The sequence below is a fragment of the Trichosurus vulpecula genome, chromosome 8, assembly GCF_011100635.1.
Source record: "Trichosurus vulpecula isolate mTriVul1 chromosome 8, mTriVul1.pri, whole genome shotgun sequence".
Classification (NCBI taxonomy): Eukaryota; Metazoa; Chordata; class Mammalia; order Diprotodontia; family Phalangeridae; genus Trichosurus; species Trichosurus vulpecula.
This window is the reverse complement of record NC_050580.1, coordinates 199,078,578-199,095,366: the sequence shown is the minus strand read 5'-3', so window position 1 is coordinate 199,095,366 and position 16,789 is coordinate 199,078,578. Positions and strand designations below refer to the sequence as shown.

The window sequence follows — 16,789 nt, the reverse complement described above, 5'->3', positions numbered from 1 at the left end:
ATTGACAAACATTAAGTGCTTACTAAATCAACGGATAAACATTTATTAAATGCTTACTATGTGCCAGGCATGTGTTAAGGATCCACTATGTACTAGAGTCAGCATCATTTTGGGGCATTAAGGTAAGCTAAAGGGTAAATTATGAAGAAAAAATTATAATTTTATATAAAAACTTGTATCCAACAATGACAGAATGCTATCAAAGACCATCAGACTGGAGAGAACACTAAATTAGAGGACTCAGGTTCAAATTCTATGTCAGCCCTTTGTGTCCTTGAACAAGCCACATAACTTCTCTGGGCCACAGATTCCTAACCTTGAAAATGAGGGGGATGGACTGAAGACTTCTAAGGTCTAAATCTATGGTCTTATGGTAGGAAACTACTTAAGGAAAAACAAGCCACAGATACTGACCAATGATGAACAGTTCCCAATCAAAAATCCCGAAGTCACTAAAGGTCTTAAGGAATTACCTAAGTTATTAATTGAATAGCTGAAATAATTTTCCACTACTCAGCCTAACATCAAATAGTGGAGACCAGGCATACATACACCTCTCACTACTGGGAAAGCAAAGAATCAACCCTAATAAGGGTATAAAAACTAAGTAGGGGAGATAAAAGATGACGAAAAAGACTGAGTGTAAATGAACTAGGTTTAAGCAGTTGACATAGCTATTTACACCAACCAGTCATAAACACTATGTTTAATAACTTTTTTGTATACCAAAACTAGACTTGATATAAATTTAATCTATATTCATAATTCAGAGGCAGATTTAACTTTTTATTTAGAAGCTATATAGTACTTATCTTAAAAAATGTATCATAAAAATATATTTTGTAGCTAGCTTAGAAAACTGAATGATGATTTTATTTTGTTTAACAAAGGTTATGGGGTTCTTGGGAAGTGAATCATTTCCAATTCATTAGGATAATCATGGATTTGATGTAAAAAGAGAAAGTTTGCAACTATTACCAAAAACAGATATTAAACAGTTTTACTTAATTAACCTAAGCTTATTGAGCTTAAATTTTCTTTTTTTAGCCAAGAAGGAGCAATAATATTTTTTTTTGCTGTATAAGTGTTTTTAAAAATAAGTTAATTTATTTAGTTTTAGTTTTCAACATTCACTTTCATAAGTTTTAAATTTCTCCACCCCACCCCCCATGGCGTGCAATCCAATATAGGCTCTACATACACATTCCTATTAAACACATTTTCACATTAATCATGTTGTATAGAAGAATTAGAACAAATGGAAGGAACCATGAGAAAGAAAAAAAAAACAAAACAAACAAAAAAAAGAAAATAGTCTGCTTTGATCTGTATTAAGGCTCCATATTTCTTTCTCTGGATGCGGATGGCATTTTCCATCATGAGTCTTTTGGAACTGTTTTAGGTCCTTGCATTGCTGAGAAGAACTACGTCTATCACAGTCAGTCATTGCACAATGTGGCTGTTACTCTGTACAATGTTCTCCTGATTATGCTCACTTCACTCAGCATCAGTTCATATATGTCTTTCCAGGTATTTCTGAAATCCATCTATTCATCATTTCTTACAGCACATATACCACAACTTGTTTAGCCATTCCCCAATTGATGGGCATCTCCTCAATTTCCAGTTCTTGGCCACCACAAAAAGAGCTGCTATAACTATTTTTGTACATGTGGGTTCTTTTCCCATTTTTATGATCTCTTTGGGATACAGACCTAGAAGTGTATCGCTGGGTCAAAGAGTATGCACATTTTTAGCCCTTTGGGCATAGTTCCAAATTGCTCTCCAGAATGGTTGGATCAGCTCACAACTCCAACAATGAATTAGTGTTTCAATTTTCCTACATCTCCTCCAACATTTATCATTTTCCTGTTTTGTCATGTTAGCCAATCTGACAGGTATGATGTACCTCGGAGTTGTTTTGATTTGCATTTCTCTAATCAATAGTGTTTTAGAACATTTTTTTCATGACTAAAGATAGCTTTAATTTCTTCCTCTGAAAACTGCTTGTTTATATCCTTTTACCATTTATCAATTGGGCAATGACTTGTATTCTTATAAATTTGACTCAGTTCCCTATGTATTTTAGAAATGAGGCCTTTATCAGAGACACTGGTTGTAAAAATTCTTTCCCAGTTTTCTGCTTCCCTCCTAATCTTGGTTGCATTACCTTTGTTTGTGCAAAAACTTTTCAATTTAATGTAATCAAAATTACCCATTTTGCCTTTCATAATGTTCTCTATCTCTTGTTTGGTCATAAATTCCTCCATTTTCCATAAATCTGACAGATAAACTAATTTGTTTGTAGTATCAGCCTTTATATCTAAATCATGTACCCATTTGGACTTTATCTTGGCATAAGGTATCATACGTTGGTCTATGCCCAATTTCTGCCATACTATTTTCCAGTTTTCCCAGCAGTTTTTGTCAAATACTGAGTTCTTATAGCAGAAGCTAGGGTCTTTGGGTTTATCAAACAGTAGATTACTATAATCACTGACTACTGCATCTTGTAGAGAGCAACAATATTTTTAAAATATAAGTATTACTCAAAAAAGATGTATGAGAATTTGCCTCTCTTCTTCTGCAGAGGTGGAAGACTATATACCACACCAGACTTGATTCATGTGGTAGTTAGTTTTACAGAACAGTTCCTGCCGCCGCTCCCCCCCCACATCCCCCATTTAAATAGATGGCATCCTTGGAGTGAGGAGGAGGTCGGGCATATTGAAAAATGATTAAATAATTAAAAAAAAATCTTAAAAATAAAATTTTTTAAAAAAAATTTGGATTCTTAGTTACAAAGCTAAAAATGCTTTACAAGAATAAATACATTTAAAATCCTGGCTTCCTCAACTGAGTCTTAGCCTTCTTTTTGACTAAGAAAAAAAAAGCAGTCCTGCTTTGTTCTTGGACTATTTAGAATAAGTTAGTTCAAAAGGAAAAAAAAAAACATTCTTTTTATACCCACAAGGCCTATTGGTGGACATGCATTTTAATAATTTCTGACAAATCAAAAATGTTCAAAAGTAATCTCTTGTAATTCAGTGTTATAAGTCTACTTAAAACCTCAGCTGCTAACATTTTTTAAATGGCCCACTAAATATGCATCCCTGAAATTTATCACAGTTGATATTATGGAGAAATGATCAAATTATCTCTGAGGATTAATGGTATGTATTACATACCTACCTACCTACCTACCTACCTACATACATACATAGCTCCCATTCCCCTCACCCAAGTCTCAAGGTGAGTGAAGTCATTATTATTGTCATCAAAATTATATAGTCTGAGGCTGTAAAGCTCTAATTTAAGCTTTTATTCTGAATTTTGGCTACCCAGAGAACATATCTCACATTTACAACATAATGAATTACGGACCCTGTTGTTTCATCTAATTTGTTTTCATAAAACCACAAATATCCTTCATGTTTAGTTTTGTATGAAACTAAAATGATGAAAATGTAGTGCTTCATATCTAGAGAAACACTGTGCCATAATGAGAGCTGGGCTTCAAAGCCCGAAAAAACTGAGTTCAAGTCTGGCCTATTATATATATACACATATATGCTGGCAGGCCATGTCACCCCTTCAGTGCCCCTGTCTTCCATATAAGACTATTTATAAGACTATAAGTTGCAAAACAGGTGTTGATCTGTATTGGTATAAGGAGTTTTCTCACTGGGATTTCCCTATATCAGTAAGAACAGGTACAGATTGAAAAAAATGTCATCTAATGAAGTTCTCATAGAATATATAATGACAATTAGGTGAGGGGGGGTGCGTTTATATATTGTTAGAGAAAGTTTATATATCTGAAAGATGCCTAGTGTAGATAGTCTATGGCTTGTAATGATGTAAAATTAAACTAAAGACTATGTGTGACTATTATATCAAATATTATACAACCAGATTTCATCCCTATTCAATGTAATATTATTAATGTTCAAAGTCCCCTTAATATGGACCTTTGAAATAATATTTTAAAGAAGTTTTTAAAAAAGAAAACAAACTTGCTTTTGTCTTGTATCAAGGAGAGTGTGTGCGTGCACGCGTATGTGTATATGTATATGTGTATATATGTATGCGGGTATGTATATATATACATAATACACACACACACACACACACACGCGCGCGCGATTAGATCAAGAAGGGAAAATAAATCGGTTAATAGGATCCCTTTCAGCTCAGTGTATAATTTTGAGCTACAAAAATTGATATGCAAAGTTGCAATAGATAGCTTTAAGGACCAGTAGCCAATATTAGGTCAAATGACTTATTTTTAAAACAACTTTCATCCTAGTTTTTAAATCTAGTTAAAAGGTTTTCATGCTGCCACCCAGCTAATAAGGGCCTTCCACTGCATCACCCCACTCAAGCAAAATTCTATATCCCTTTTCCTGCACCTTCCCTGCTTTTCCCTACTTTTAAAAACTTACCCTTTTCTCTTCAGTCCAAGTGCCTCAGGGGCCTTGCTATTAGCTGTCAATTAATTTGACAAACCTGTGTTCAAAAGAGTGCCAATAAACAGTAAGTCAACACAAGGGGACCACTTGGAAGCTATGCTTTGGCATAATAGTGACAAATGATAAAAAAAAAAACCCAACAACCTTAGGTCTAGTGTAGGGCTTTGGTGCCCCTAAAATTGTACTTCATCCCTGGTTTCTTACTCTGTCTACTTGCTTGGCTCTGGCTATTATAATTTAATCCAAATCATCCAACCATTTCACCAGAGGTTACTGATACCTGGCTTTTCCCCTATGTACCTTCTTATGATAAATGTCAAGCAAGGGACAAACTAGAGCTGCCTTTGCACCTCCTATTACCTTCCCATCCTCAAGTTACAAAGCAAGTAGTAGACAACTGGCAAGCCACATTTTCTACCTTACTAGAAGACTTAAGTAGACCACTGTTTGATGATAACTTTGAACCTATTTAACAAAGTGTATTTTCCACTTTCAAATTTCTCAACTTAGGACAAGAGGATAAATCATAAAAAAAAAACTTCTTATAACTAGACAGTCTCTCTCAAAGACCACAAACCACTTTATAATTATCTCAAAAATCCTTTTCATAATTCCATTCATTACACAGCAGACAAATTACCCTAATTTAACCCATCCCAATACCCAAGCTAGTCTTCTTTTTTTTAACAGATACAAGTTTGTTTGGTTTTTAGACATTATTTCATCAATCTGTCTGGCACTGGTCTGGAGGAGGAAGTCATGAACATGAAATCAGAAACTTTAGAGTTCTAATGCCTTCAGCTCTGTTACAAATTGGCTAGGTGACCTTGGGAAAGTGACAACCAACCTAAAGTTCAATTTCTTCATTTACTGAATGAAGATACCCTAATCTTAAATTCAATGATCAAGAGTTTTGGAATAAAAGTCACTATAAAGACCAGAATTGTCAAAGTACAGCAAGACAAATCAATCCTGTCTTTCTGAGTAGTCCAACTGCTATAGAAGCTAAGACCACCCAACTTGTATCCTCCCAAATAATACTTAAAGAAGTGATAAAGGTTCCCATGTGAAGAATTTAATATCTCAATGACTATGAAATTCTCAAGGGCATCATTCTACAAGTTCATTCAGCTACATGTCCTGAAAATTACCTTTTGGCTACCGAAGTCCAAAAGTAAAGTAAATTATGGTCTCCACACTAGGCCAGTAACTCACTTCCTGGGAATACATTTGATCTTTTTTCAAAATAAACATTTAAGATTATTTAACAAGTGACATACATATTTCCACTACTACAACCCTACTGTTTCTTAATAAACACAAGAATCTCAATGTTTGGAAAGGGGAAAATTGAGGTTCATTTTATTTCTAAAAGATTCTCATTAACACAACATAAGCCTAAAGTTCTGCCAATGACTCACCATGTAACCTTGGGCAAACTTTAACTATGAAATAGGAATGATTTTTGCCACTTCCGATCTCTTAATAACATCCCTGTAAATGTGAAGGCCTCTGAGGTCTCAAAAGATGGGCCAGATAACTTCTATGTTTTTATTTGTGTGAGTTGAGTTGCACTTGAATAAAAAAGTGACTTTTGTTACTAATTTCAATTGCTGTAATAAAAAATTAAAACACACAAATCACACATCTTGATTTTTAAAACTGTTACAAAAGGATAAAAGTAGAAACTATGACTAGGACACAAACCAGTCAGTAATGTCAAAAAGTCACAAAATTCTTTGTAACTTGTCTGTCGTCAGGAAAAGGTAGTTTAATTTGCTATCTGTAGTAATAATAGCACAACTACAAACTACTGTTTTACAATCTGATACTGCTTTTTTTGGGAAGGGAGGGGGACTAGAGAAGGATAAGCAAAAGTGAATGAAAAGACACGAGAGAACATACATAACTGTTACAGGTAAACTGAAAACTATACCAATAAACCTATCATTACTCAGAGTACTAATTTATACATGCCCCGATGGGCGGAATTTGTGGGGTGGGGGCCCGGAAAGTATCTGCCTTGGGGGTGGCTAATTATGCTTCACAGCTAATAAGTACACTTCCTTTGAAAACATCCCGGCAGTTTTTAAGGAGGTTCTAACAGTAAAGGCTTTCCTAGTCACTCCATTTACCCATCACATTTATATGCTCCCAGGATTGGGAGAGGGAAGTCTATTTGGAAGAGCTTGTCTAGTTCAAGGACGCAAAAGGTGAACCCCAACCCTGATATTTAATGCCAAAGGAAAGGTAAATGTCACCAAGCATGGAACCACAATTTCAGGCTAAACTGCTTCTCCCCACCTCCAACCCCACCCCCCAGCCCCACTACACAGTGTGTTGGTCAATACTACGTGGCCTCTTACTTGGGGGGAAAAGGGGAGTGGGGAACGGGAAAAAAACACAGCCTGATAATGGGTCTAGTAGGGTAATGGACTTGGTGAAACGACTGGTCCTACCCACCTCTGACCCCCAGGGGTTATGTTTATAAAAACTGAGATGCCGCTGAGAGCAACGCCCCCTAAAGCAAGATCCACAGAAGGATAGACACACGCACACATACCCACACTTCTCTTACACACACACACACCCTCACTCTCACAACACCTGGTGGGCCGAGCACGGCACAAGGAATATTTACCCTCACCTCCCTAAGGCCTAGAGGAGCAACCCGGGCTGGGGCTACAGGAGGTGAATGGGCCCGCACGTTACACATTTCTCCCCGTCAAACAACAACACAGGCCGCAGCCCGGGGGACTGCAGCTGGCGGGAACCGAGCTTCCCTACCCGATCCCCGGGGGAAAAGTCCAGAAGCAAGCGGCTCCACACACCGGAGGCACGAGGCACTAAAGCGCCTGCCTACGGAGGCTCCAGAGCCGCAGCAGGACCAGGGTGAGAGGGGGAGGAGACCCCAGCAGGAAGGGCCCTGGAAGAGGCGGAGGGCAGAGGCTGGGGGCGGCGGCGGCAGCCGTTCCCGGGGAGGGGGATTACCTGACTGTGACGGTAGAAAAGTGTCCTCGGACTCCGGCGGCGGTCTCGGCTGCGCACCGTGTGGTGTCTCCCGCTTCCCCCGCAACAGCAGCAGTAGCAGCAGCGGCAACAGCAGCTCCCTCAGCCAGTCGCCATTTCCCGCCTACCGACCTGCTGCACCGCACGGACAGAGACCCGGATGGAGAGCGGCCTCTCCGCGCAGGCGCCTTGGCTCCCTCCTCCCCCTCCCGCCACAATTCCGCGAGGTGGGGGGAAGGGTTGGGAGAGGCCGTAGCAGCTGAGGAGACTCCGATTTCCGTGACGGGAATCAGGAGCTACTACCTCTGGAAGGAACTGGCCTAAGTTCCTGACAGCAGTTGGCCGGAGGGCCCTAGGACCAGAGGGAGCGGCAGGGGTACAGGATCTACGACGGGCAGAGGGACATTTGTACGTTAGGGGCCTCCGTAGCCGGCTGTGTTGTGATAGCGGGGGGAGTAGGGAGTAGAGCGTTGGGGGCGAGGGGGCGGGGACCGGGAGGACGGTTTTTCCTCCCGCTGGTAACGGAACTGCTGGGGCGGGGAGGGGAGGAGAAGGAGAACGCGCCCTCGCCCTGGGGGCGGGGCTTAGAAGAACGTCGCGCGCCGTGGCCCAGTGGCTTCAGAGCGAGCCCACGAGCCGGGAGGTGGAACCAGACCAGTCCCGCGGGGGTGGTGCGCTGCGGGGGCGGGGCCAGCGCCTGGCGCGCGGAAGGAGTGCACGGGGTTGGAGTATTCCAGAGTGCGGGTTTGGCGCAGGCCGGCGGCCGAGGGCTATTGGCTTGGTTTGGGGCTGTCTTTGCAGCGGGGGGCTTTTGACGTCTGTCCCGCCCGGCTGCCGTGGCGTCATAATTGCGTTGGGGATTCGTTCTTGGCTTATTAGCGAAACTGCCCTCCTTTCCTCCTCTGCCTGGGCTCACTCGGGCACCTGCCGAGATCGCACGTGCCACCCCACACCCAGCCTCGCCACCACCTGCCTACCTGATGTTCGACTTGCACCCATTCCGTAGTCAAAAACCCGGGTAAATGCGCCTCCTGACCCCCATCTAGGCCACTAGGTCCCGGACTCTTGCACGTGTGCAATGAGCTTTGCAAAGCGACTCTGGTGTATCAACCAGAGACACGAACGCTTTCCATCTATCCAGTGCCTTTTTTTTTTTAAAGCTAATAGGGTGCATTCATTTACATCCGTTATTTCATTTGAACCTTGTAACAAGCTCCCCCAGGGAGTCAAGATAAGTTGAGTGGTTGGGAGTCGGTCTTCTTCCCCTGAGCTTCCTACATTGACAGACCCAGCCAGCTCTGTCAGTCAGTTTGATCCTCAAAGCCTCACATTGATTGAAAAACAAATGCTGCCAAGAAAGCCTCAGTGTGCCCACGGCATTTATTGAGAGCTTGCTGTTTGGATAATCCTTGTTTAACAGAAGAGTCAGGAGATCACAGACTGTCAGAACCCCAGTGATGATTCCAGAAATCCGTGAGGAAGTGTTTACCGAATCAACAATGCAGCGGAATCTAGTGGAAAGATTTGTTAGGTACAGGACCTGAGTTTGAATCCTAATCTAATAGTACCTTTGGCCAGTCTCTCTCTCTCCTCTCTCTCTCCTTCTCTCCTCTCTCTCTCTCTCTCTCTCTCTCTCTCTCTCTCTCTCTCTCTCTCTCTCTCTCTCTCTCCCCCCCCCCTCCCCCTCCCTCTCCCCCTTTCCCTTTTTGCCTTTCTCCTTTCGTCATTTCTTCATCTGTAAAATGAGGTGGTTGTACTAGAGTTTGGATGCCTTTTCTGCTTCTATATGATCTTATGAACCCTATATTCTCACTATTTCTAAAAAAAAAAGTTAGCTGCAAGTAGCAGTCATGACAATTCAGCAAGCACATACTTCAGTTATCAAACATCCGTTTTTGTTTCATGTCCAACTCTCTGTGACCCCATTTGGGTTTTTCTTGGCAAAGATACTGAAGTAGTTTGCCATTTCCTTTTCCACCTCGTTTTTTACAGATGAGGAACTGAAGCAAACAGGGTTAAGTGACTTACCCAGGGTCACACACCTAGTAAGTATCTGAGACTGGATTTGAACTCATGTGGGGAAATCTTCCTGATTCCAAGCCCACTGCACCACCTAGCTGCCCTAAATAGTAAGCATTTATTAAGCACCAAGCACAAGTTTGCTAAATTTGCTGGGAAAAAAAAAACAGTATTTTTTCAGGGAGTCGGTTGGGGGAGTTCCTTCACCAATTTAATCTGTTCTGGTAAGACATTATTTTGTCGTTGTCTAAGGGGTCAAAACTGATTGTTCATTTGATTGAGCTAGCACAAAAATTTGTGGGTAGGGCTGTGAATTGTTCCAACCATTCCAAATGAATGAATAAAGCATTGATTAAGCACTTAACTACGTGCTAAGTATTGGGCTAAGGTCCAGGGATACAAAGAAAAAAGCAATACCAGGCCTTGCTCTCAGGGAGCACACCGTTCTGATGGGTAGATGACACATATGGAAGTTTTCAGCTGTAAGTCAGATGGGAAAGTCCTGTGGTTCTTAGAATGCAGCAGCAAAGCAGATGTTTCTTTCATGTCATTTCCACTGATAAAATCGTATCATTTTGTGCTGTTGAACTATCTGACGATGCCAAGGACTTTGGAAACAAGAACTTCCTTTTTTGGCTCTTCATTAGCTATAGCACTGTCAGAGCAGTTGCCTGGATGTATCTCCATAGGTGTTTCTTCCCTGGATTATGGTTGAGGGCACTGGGCTGAAAGTGATGCTATTCTAAGCCTCCTCTATAGGAGTTGCTTCCAGAGAAAATGGCAATGAGAGCTGGGCTGGAAGCAGGACTGATGGGTTGGGAGTGCTGATAGTCTCAGGGCTCTTGTGCCTATTGAGGGGGCTAGGTGGCTCACTGGATAGAGTATGGGCCTGGAATCAGGAAGACCTGAGTTCAAATCCAGTATCAGACGCTGTGTGATGCTGGGCAAGTCTCTTAATTGCTGCTTGTAAAGTGGGGATAATGATAGCACCTACCTTCCAGGGTGGTTGTGATAATCAAATGAGAGAATATTTGTAAAGCACTTTTCAAACTGTTAAGTGCTATAGGAATGCTTGCTATCACTGTTCTTTGCCTGATGTTGGCAGTTGGTCAGCATTCTGAAAGAAAATTTGGAACTATGGGCAAAAAAGTGCCTAAAATATCCATACCCAATGACCCAGAGATTCCACCGTTAGGCATCCACCCCAAAGAGGGAAAGAAAAAGGCCCTGTATATACTTGCATGTCTGTCTTCCATCTGTCCTCGACTGGGAACCTGTATCTATCCCAGCCCCCTGAGTGTCACCTGTCCTCTCCTGTCTGTGTCCATATCCCGCACCCAGGTTCTAGCCTGGCCTAGTGTTCCTCCTGCTCTCACTTCTCTGTCCCTGACCCCTCACCTGTCCCTGAACTGTGTGCACAGGCTGTCTGAACTATGTGCAGCCCCTTCAGTACACAGGCTCTCTTCCTGTCTTCCTCCATCCCCCCATTCTTTCCCCTGGTCCTTGGGCAAATTCGAATTACGTAAAAATTGCTTTATGTAGAGGTCTGCTGAAGTCTTATTTATGTAAAATACTGTCCATATATGTTCTTGCGGTATAGGGCAGATGTAAATATTAATTATTTGTTAAATCAGTTAATTTGAGTCAATGTAGTTAGCCAAGCAGTTAATTTTTTGAAAGATATAACAGCAATCAAAAATATTAGGCCATAGCAGCAAGTGAACATAATGGCTTTTCAGCAGGAGAAATGTTTATCTCTATGTATAGATTACTTACCACACATCATGTAAAAACAAGCAAAAAGTGAGTTTTCTCTGACTTCAGCTTGACTGAAAGTTTTCAATACAAATATGCCCACCTTTTTTCACATGACTCCTCTTAATAGTTGATGAACCTTACTTTCCTATTCATGTCTGGATATTTTAAAATTGTATTTTTATATGAGTGTGAGGAACAGCAAGGTCAGTTTGGCTGCACCTTAGGGTGCCAGAGGGAGAGTAATATACAAAAAAGCTAGAAAGAGAGGCTGGGGTCAGGTTTTGAAGGGCTTTAAATGCCAAACAGAGGAGTTTGTATTTGATCCTCTAGTCAATAATGAGCCACGAGAGTTTACTGAGTGGGGAGGAAGCTGGGGAGAGTAGGCGATATGGTCAGACCTGCACTTTAGGAAAAATCATTTTCGAATCGATGTGGAGAATGGACACAGGAGACCAGTTAGGAGTCCGTTGCAATAGTCCAGGCAAGAGGTGGTAGCCATGTGAGGGGAGTAAAGGGGACTGGTTGGAGAGACAGCCACATTTGGCAGCTGCCTATATGGATGTAGACACATAGATAGAGAGAAAACAAGGAGTGGAGGATGACATGGAGATCACAAAATAGGAGTGGCTGAAAGGATGGCAGATTATGGAGCCAGAGCTGGAAGGGACCTGGCAGGGCGTCTAGTCTAGCCTTTGATTTTATAAATGAAGAAACTGCAGCACGGGGAAATTAAGTAACTTGCCCTTGACCATATCGGGAATATTAGGGGCAGGATTTGAACCCAAATCCTCAGAATTCAGAGCTGTCATTCTTTCCATTTTAATATGCTGCTGGTGCTGCCCTCAACAGAAATATAGGCAAGTCCAGACAGAAGAGGGAAGTGTTTTGGGGGAAAGATGTAGGATCTGCAGTACATATAGAAACCTATCCATGACTACTCATCCTGTGTGATTCTTTCCCATCCAAAATAAAAATGGAGTTGAGATAGAGCTCAGAGCCTGTGCCACTAGATGATGGGGCTATTGGAAGGGGCGGGGAGGAAGATCTATTGAAGAGCAAGAAGGTTTCCTGTGCACAGGCTCGGCTGCTGCAGTGGATGCCTGGGTCATAGTTAGATTAGAATTGCCCACAGGGCAGAATGCAGAAGGGTGAATTCAACAACTCTTGTGCAGTTTAGGAAGTGGGGAATGTCCTGGGGAGAATGGGTAAGGGGGTAGATGTGGTTGTGTTAGAGATAAACCCCACAACTGACTGTTAAAGGGAGGATGGGATGCAGCCTAGCTCATTTTCCCACCTTGGGATTAGTTAAGTGTATGATCAACTCTTTGGTTTCATGCTGTAATTCCCTTTGGAGATTTTACTTTAGAGATATCGTACGTTAGGGAATGGCTAAACAATTTATGATATGTGAACATAATAAAATATTACTGTGCTTTTAGAAACAGTGAATATGAAGAAATCAGAAACTCTGTGGGAAGATTTCATAGGAATGGATGCAGTAAAGTGAACCAGAAAAACATGGACACGATACAGTGTAAATGGGAAGAACGACAAAAAGATGAAGCTGAATGCCGTGCAATTATAATTAATCTTGAAAAGGGAAAGTTCACCTTCCCTTTTTTGCAGTTTTTAGTAGCTGTGGCCTTGGAATGCTGCATGTAACTTTCAAACTCAGTTGATGTATTAAATTACTTTTTCTCCTACTTTCTTTTCAACTTTTTTTTATAAGGGATGATGTCCTGGTCAGTGAGGTGGAGGGAGGATGAATTTGGAAATGAAAGTCAAGTGAAAACAGAAACTCTGGAATAAGGACTGTGATTTCACTAATATAGGGAGCTCCCAGAGATTGGACCCTCCCCCTGACCACCAATCAATGCAAGTTGGCACCATCTTTGCAATTTATAATCCTAGAGAGTTTCTGGAAGCATGAGAAATGAGGGTCACACCACTAATATATGCCAGAGGCTGGACATTAATGCCAGCTCTCTGTATCTACTTTGCCATGATGACTTTTCTAAAAATATATCAGTTAAAATGTTTTTCAAGTTTCTTTTGTTGGGAATGAATCAGTTTACATTTATTCCTACTAAGTATCATCTTCATTAGCCATTTACCCTCCCTCAGGATGACCCAAATCCATTAATCTTAGCTCTTTGGATCTAGTTATTCAACCAGTTCTGAATCCACCTAACAGTAGTATCAGTTTCACATCTCTCCATCTTGTGCCCAAGGATAGAATGAGAACTCTTGCCCAAAGCCCTTACAAAATTCAATCAATAAGTAAACATTTCTTAAACACCTTATGTGTCAGGTGCTGTGTTGCGAATGCAGAAAAGGACTTCAGGTAGCTTCTTCTGGGAGAGATGCGTACATTCATAAATAAATATAAAATAATCTAAGGTAATTTGGCAGTGAGAGGACTAGTAGCAAGGGAGATCAGGAAAGGTTTTATGGCGAAGTTGGCATTCAGAACTCTGGAGGAAAGGGAGGGGTTCTTAGAAGATGCAGTACTTTCCAGGAAGGACAGTCTGTGCAGAGGGGCAGCAGGAGGACAGTAAGCCCAATTTGTCTGGAACATAGTGTGTGAAGGGGAGTAATTTATAATAAGCCTGGAAAGGTAGGCCGGAAATGGATGATGAAACATGTTTGCACATAAATGCTTGATGACTGATTTGTTTTAGAGACAATAGGAAAGCGCTGGAATTTATTGAGTAAGGAAGTAGCAGGGTCATACTTGTCCTTTAAGAAAATCACTTTGTCAACTTTGTGGAGGATTGAAGAGAAGAGACATGAGGAAGGAAGACCAGTAGCCTAGGAGGGAAATGATGAGGGCCTGAACTAGGATGGTGTTGTGGGATGTGAGGCAGGTTGTGGAGGTAATATCAACCAGACTTATTGGGTAATTGGATATGTATTGTGAAGAAGAGGAGTTAAAGATGACTTGGAGGTTTTTAAGTTGGGTGACTAGAAAGATGGTGGTGACCGTACAAAAAGAGATTAGTTTTTGAAGAGAGTAGGTTTTAGAGGAGAGATAATTTTGTCAGACATATATATTTTGAAATGCCTATGGAACGTCAATTTGGAAGTATCCAGTAGGCAGCTGGATATGTCAGATTGGTGCTCCAGAGAGACTAGGGCTTCATAGATATAGATACATGTATGTATGTGTGTGTGTATACACACGTACATGGGTGTAGACGGCTATTTTTTATAGAGAATTCATGCAAGGAAGGCACTCACATGGTGGTCAGAAGTGATACAAGGATACTCTCAAGATCCCTCTGAATAACTGGAATCAATTTCATGACATGGGAGACACTGGCAAAGGACCCTCCAGCGTGGCATGCCTGCATCAAAGAAAATAGCGTGCTCCATGAGTGAAGCAGAATTGTAGTAGCTCAAAAGAAATTTGAGATACACAAATTTAGAGACATCGCCAGTCCACTCCACTTCTTTCCATATTTGTGCCCAGCGTGGTATAGCATTCCAAGCTGGTATTGGTCTGATTAGCTAGTCAGAAACACTGTACCTTGACTCTGATATAGTGCTGTCATTTTGGTTCTCTTTGAGAACAAAGGACAACCAACTATATATGTATGTGTGTGTATGTACACACATATATACCACATATACATATATGTGCATATGCACATGTATGTGAATACACACACACACATATATATGTTTATATCTAGGGCATAAAATTGGTAATTAAATCCATAGAAGCTGATGAGGTTACCAAGAAAGTTCATACCCAAGTTTAAACACACTCGTTAGTCTTTTAACCCTGACAAAAAAGAAAGGGAAGTTAGTATGGCATAGGTGTAGAATTCATGTTGTCTCTAACCAGATTCATAGGGAAAAGCTCTGACATTAGAGATGAGGCTTTATGGTAACTTAGGAAAGAGACCCTTGGATGGTCTTTTTGCACAGGGCAAATTTATATGAATTCAAGTTTCTTCATCTGTAAAGAGGATCCTATAATACATACCTCACAGGGATATTGTTATATAAAGTGCTGTATTATCATACTATCAAATCATAAGAGATTGGCTAGTGGGTAGTAAATCCAAAGAGCTTAGGCTGGTGGGAAGATAAAGTAGAATTGGATGGATGAACTTGGTTCTTCCTCCTCCTTCCATTTAAATGGTATCCCTACGATTCTGAGTTATACTGATTGAATAATATTAGGCTTGTTACCCATGCTTGTCTCTGCACCCATACACAGATAGGACCAAGCTTTGAATTCTGAAAAAAAAATTCACTCTTTGTTTCATTCTTGGCTTTGCTTTCCCTATCCTGATGTCAATGTGAGTTTTATTTTTAGGGATATAGTGAAGTAAAAGTGAATGGCCCATTAAATGTTAAATAATTTCATGATCTATACCTATAATTCACACCTCTGGGTCTTCTGACAAAGCATGTAGAAAGCATCTGGAACTGAGACTCACAGCATGACAGAATCAAAGAGTCGGGAGGGACTTCAGTGGTCTTTTAGTCCATACCTGAGTAGGAATTCCCTCTACAACAGCCTTGACAAGTGATCATACAACTTTTGTTTAGAGGCCTTCAGTGAGGGGAAGCCACTACTTCCTAGGACAGCTCATTCCACTCTGGAATGACTTCAATTGTAAAGAAAGTTTTTCCTTATTATTGGCCCTAAAAACTCTTTCCAGCTTCCACCTATTGTTCCCGGTTGTGTTCTTTTGGGCCACACAGAACAAGTCCGATGCCTCTTGCACATGACAGACCTTTAGGATATTTGTAGATGGCCATCATGTCCTTTACAAGTGAGGCAGCATGGTACAACAGAAGGAATGTTGGATTGGGGTCAGAGAACCTGGGTCTGAATTCTGGCTGGGACACTTGTGAGACTTCAGACAAATCATTTAAACTCTAGAGTTCTCAGTTTCCTCATCTATAAAAGTAAGGGGTTAGACTAAATGGTCTCTGAGCTCCCTTCCAGCTCTAAACCTAGAGCTGGAAATGGCCTGCTATTGATCCAGGCTGGCTCCCAGTGATCATATTTACCTCCTAAAATCTACATATGCCATCCCTTAAATAATGTCAGAATTTTGCAAGGCATCTATATCAAGACTATGACCTATTGTGTCTTAGGAATCCACTCTTTTGCCTTTTTTGAAAATCAAAAATTTTCCTATCACCAGACTTGCAGCACCTCTCCCATTCTTCATTTTTTGATCATCTGTCAGCAATTCCATTGGCCAACTTTTTTAGTACCTGAGATAGCGTTTATCTGGACCAAATGTCTTAAACTCATTGAGGAAGGCTATGGACTTTCTTAGGCAGCTAGGTAGCACAGTGGATAGAGCACTGGCCATGGAAATCAAATCTGGCCTCAGACACTTACTAGCTGTGTGACCTTGGGCAAGTCACTTAACCCTGTTTGCCTCAGTTTCCCCATCTGTAAAATGAGCTGGAGAAGGAAATGGCAAATCACTCCAGTATCTTGGCCAAGAAAACCCAAAATGGGGTCACAGAGAGTTGGACATGACTGAAACAACTCAAAA

At 41.2% G+C, this 16,789-nt stretch overlaps 1 protein-coding gene and 1 pseudogene across 3 annotated transcripts in view; one reads left to right on the top strand and one right to left on the bottom strand.

Moving 5' to 3' along the window:
* Positions 1 to 7,631, bottom strand: part of CTDSPL2 (CTD small phosphatase like 2) — a 117,512-nt gene extending 109,881 nt beyond the window's left edge. For all 3 annotated transcript variants that reach the window (XM_036736176.1, XM_036736179.1, XM_036736177.1), the window contains exon 1: positions 7,464 to 7,631. The gene's annotated coding sequence lies outside the window, so the exon portion shown is untranslated. The remainder of the gene's footprint in view (positions 1 to 7,463) is intronic.
* The window catches only part of LOC118829829, a 45,583-nt pseudogene extending 37,287 nt beyond the window's left edge, over positions 1 to 8,296 (top strand).
* Positions 8,297 to 16,789: the final 8,493 nt, after the last annotated feature.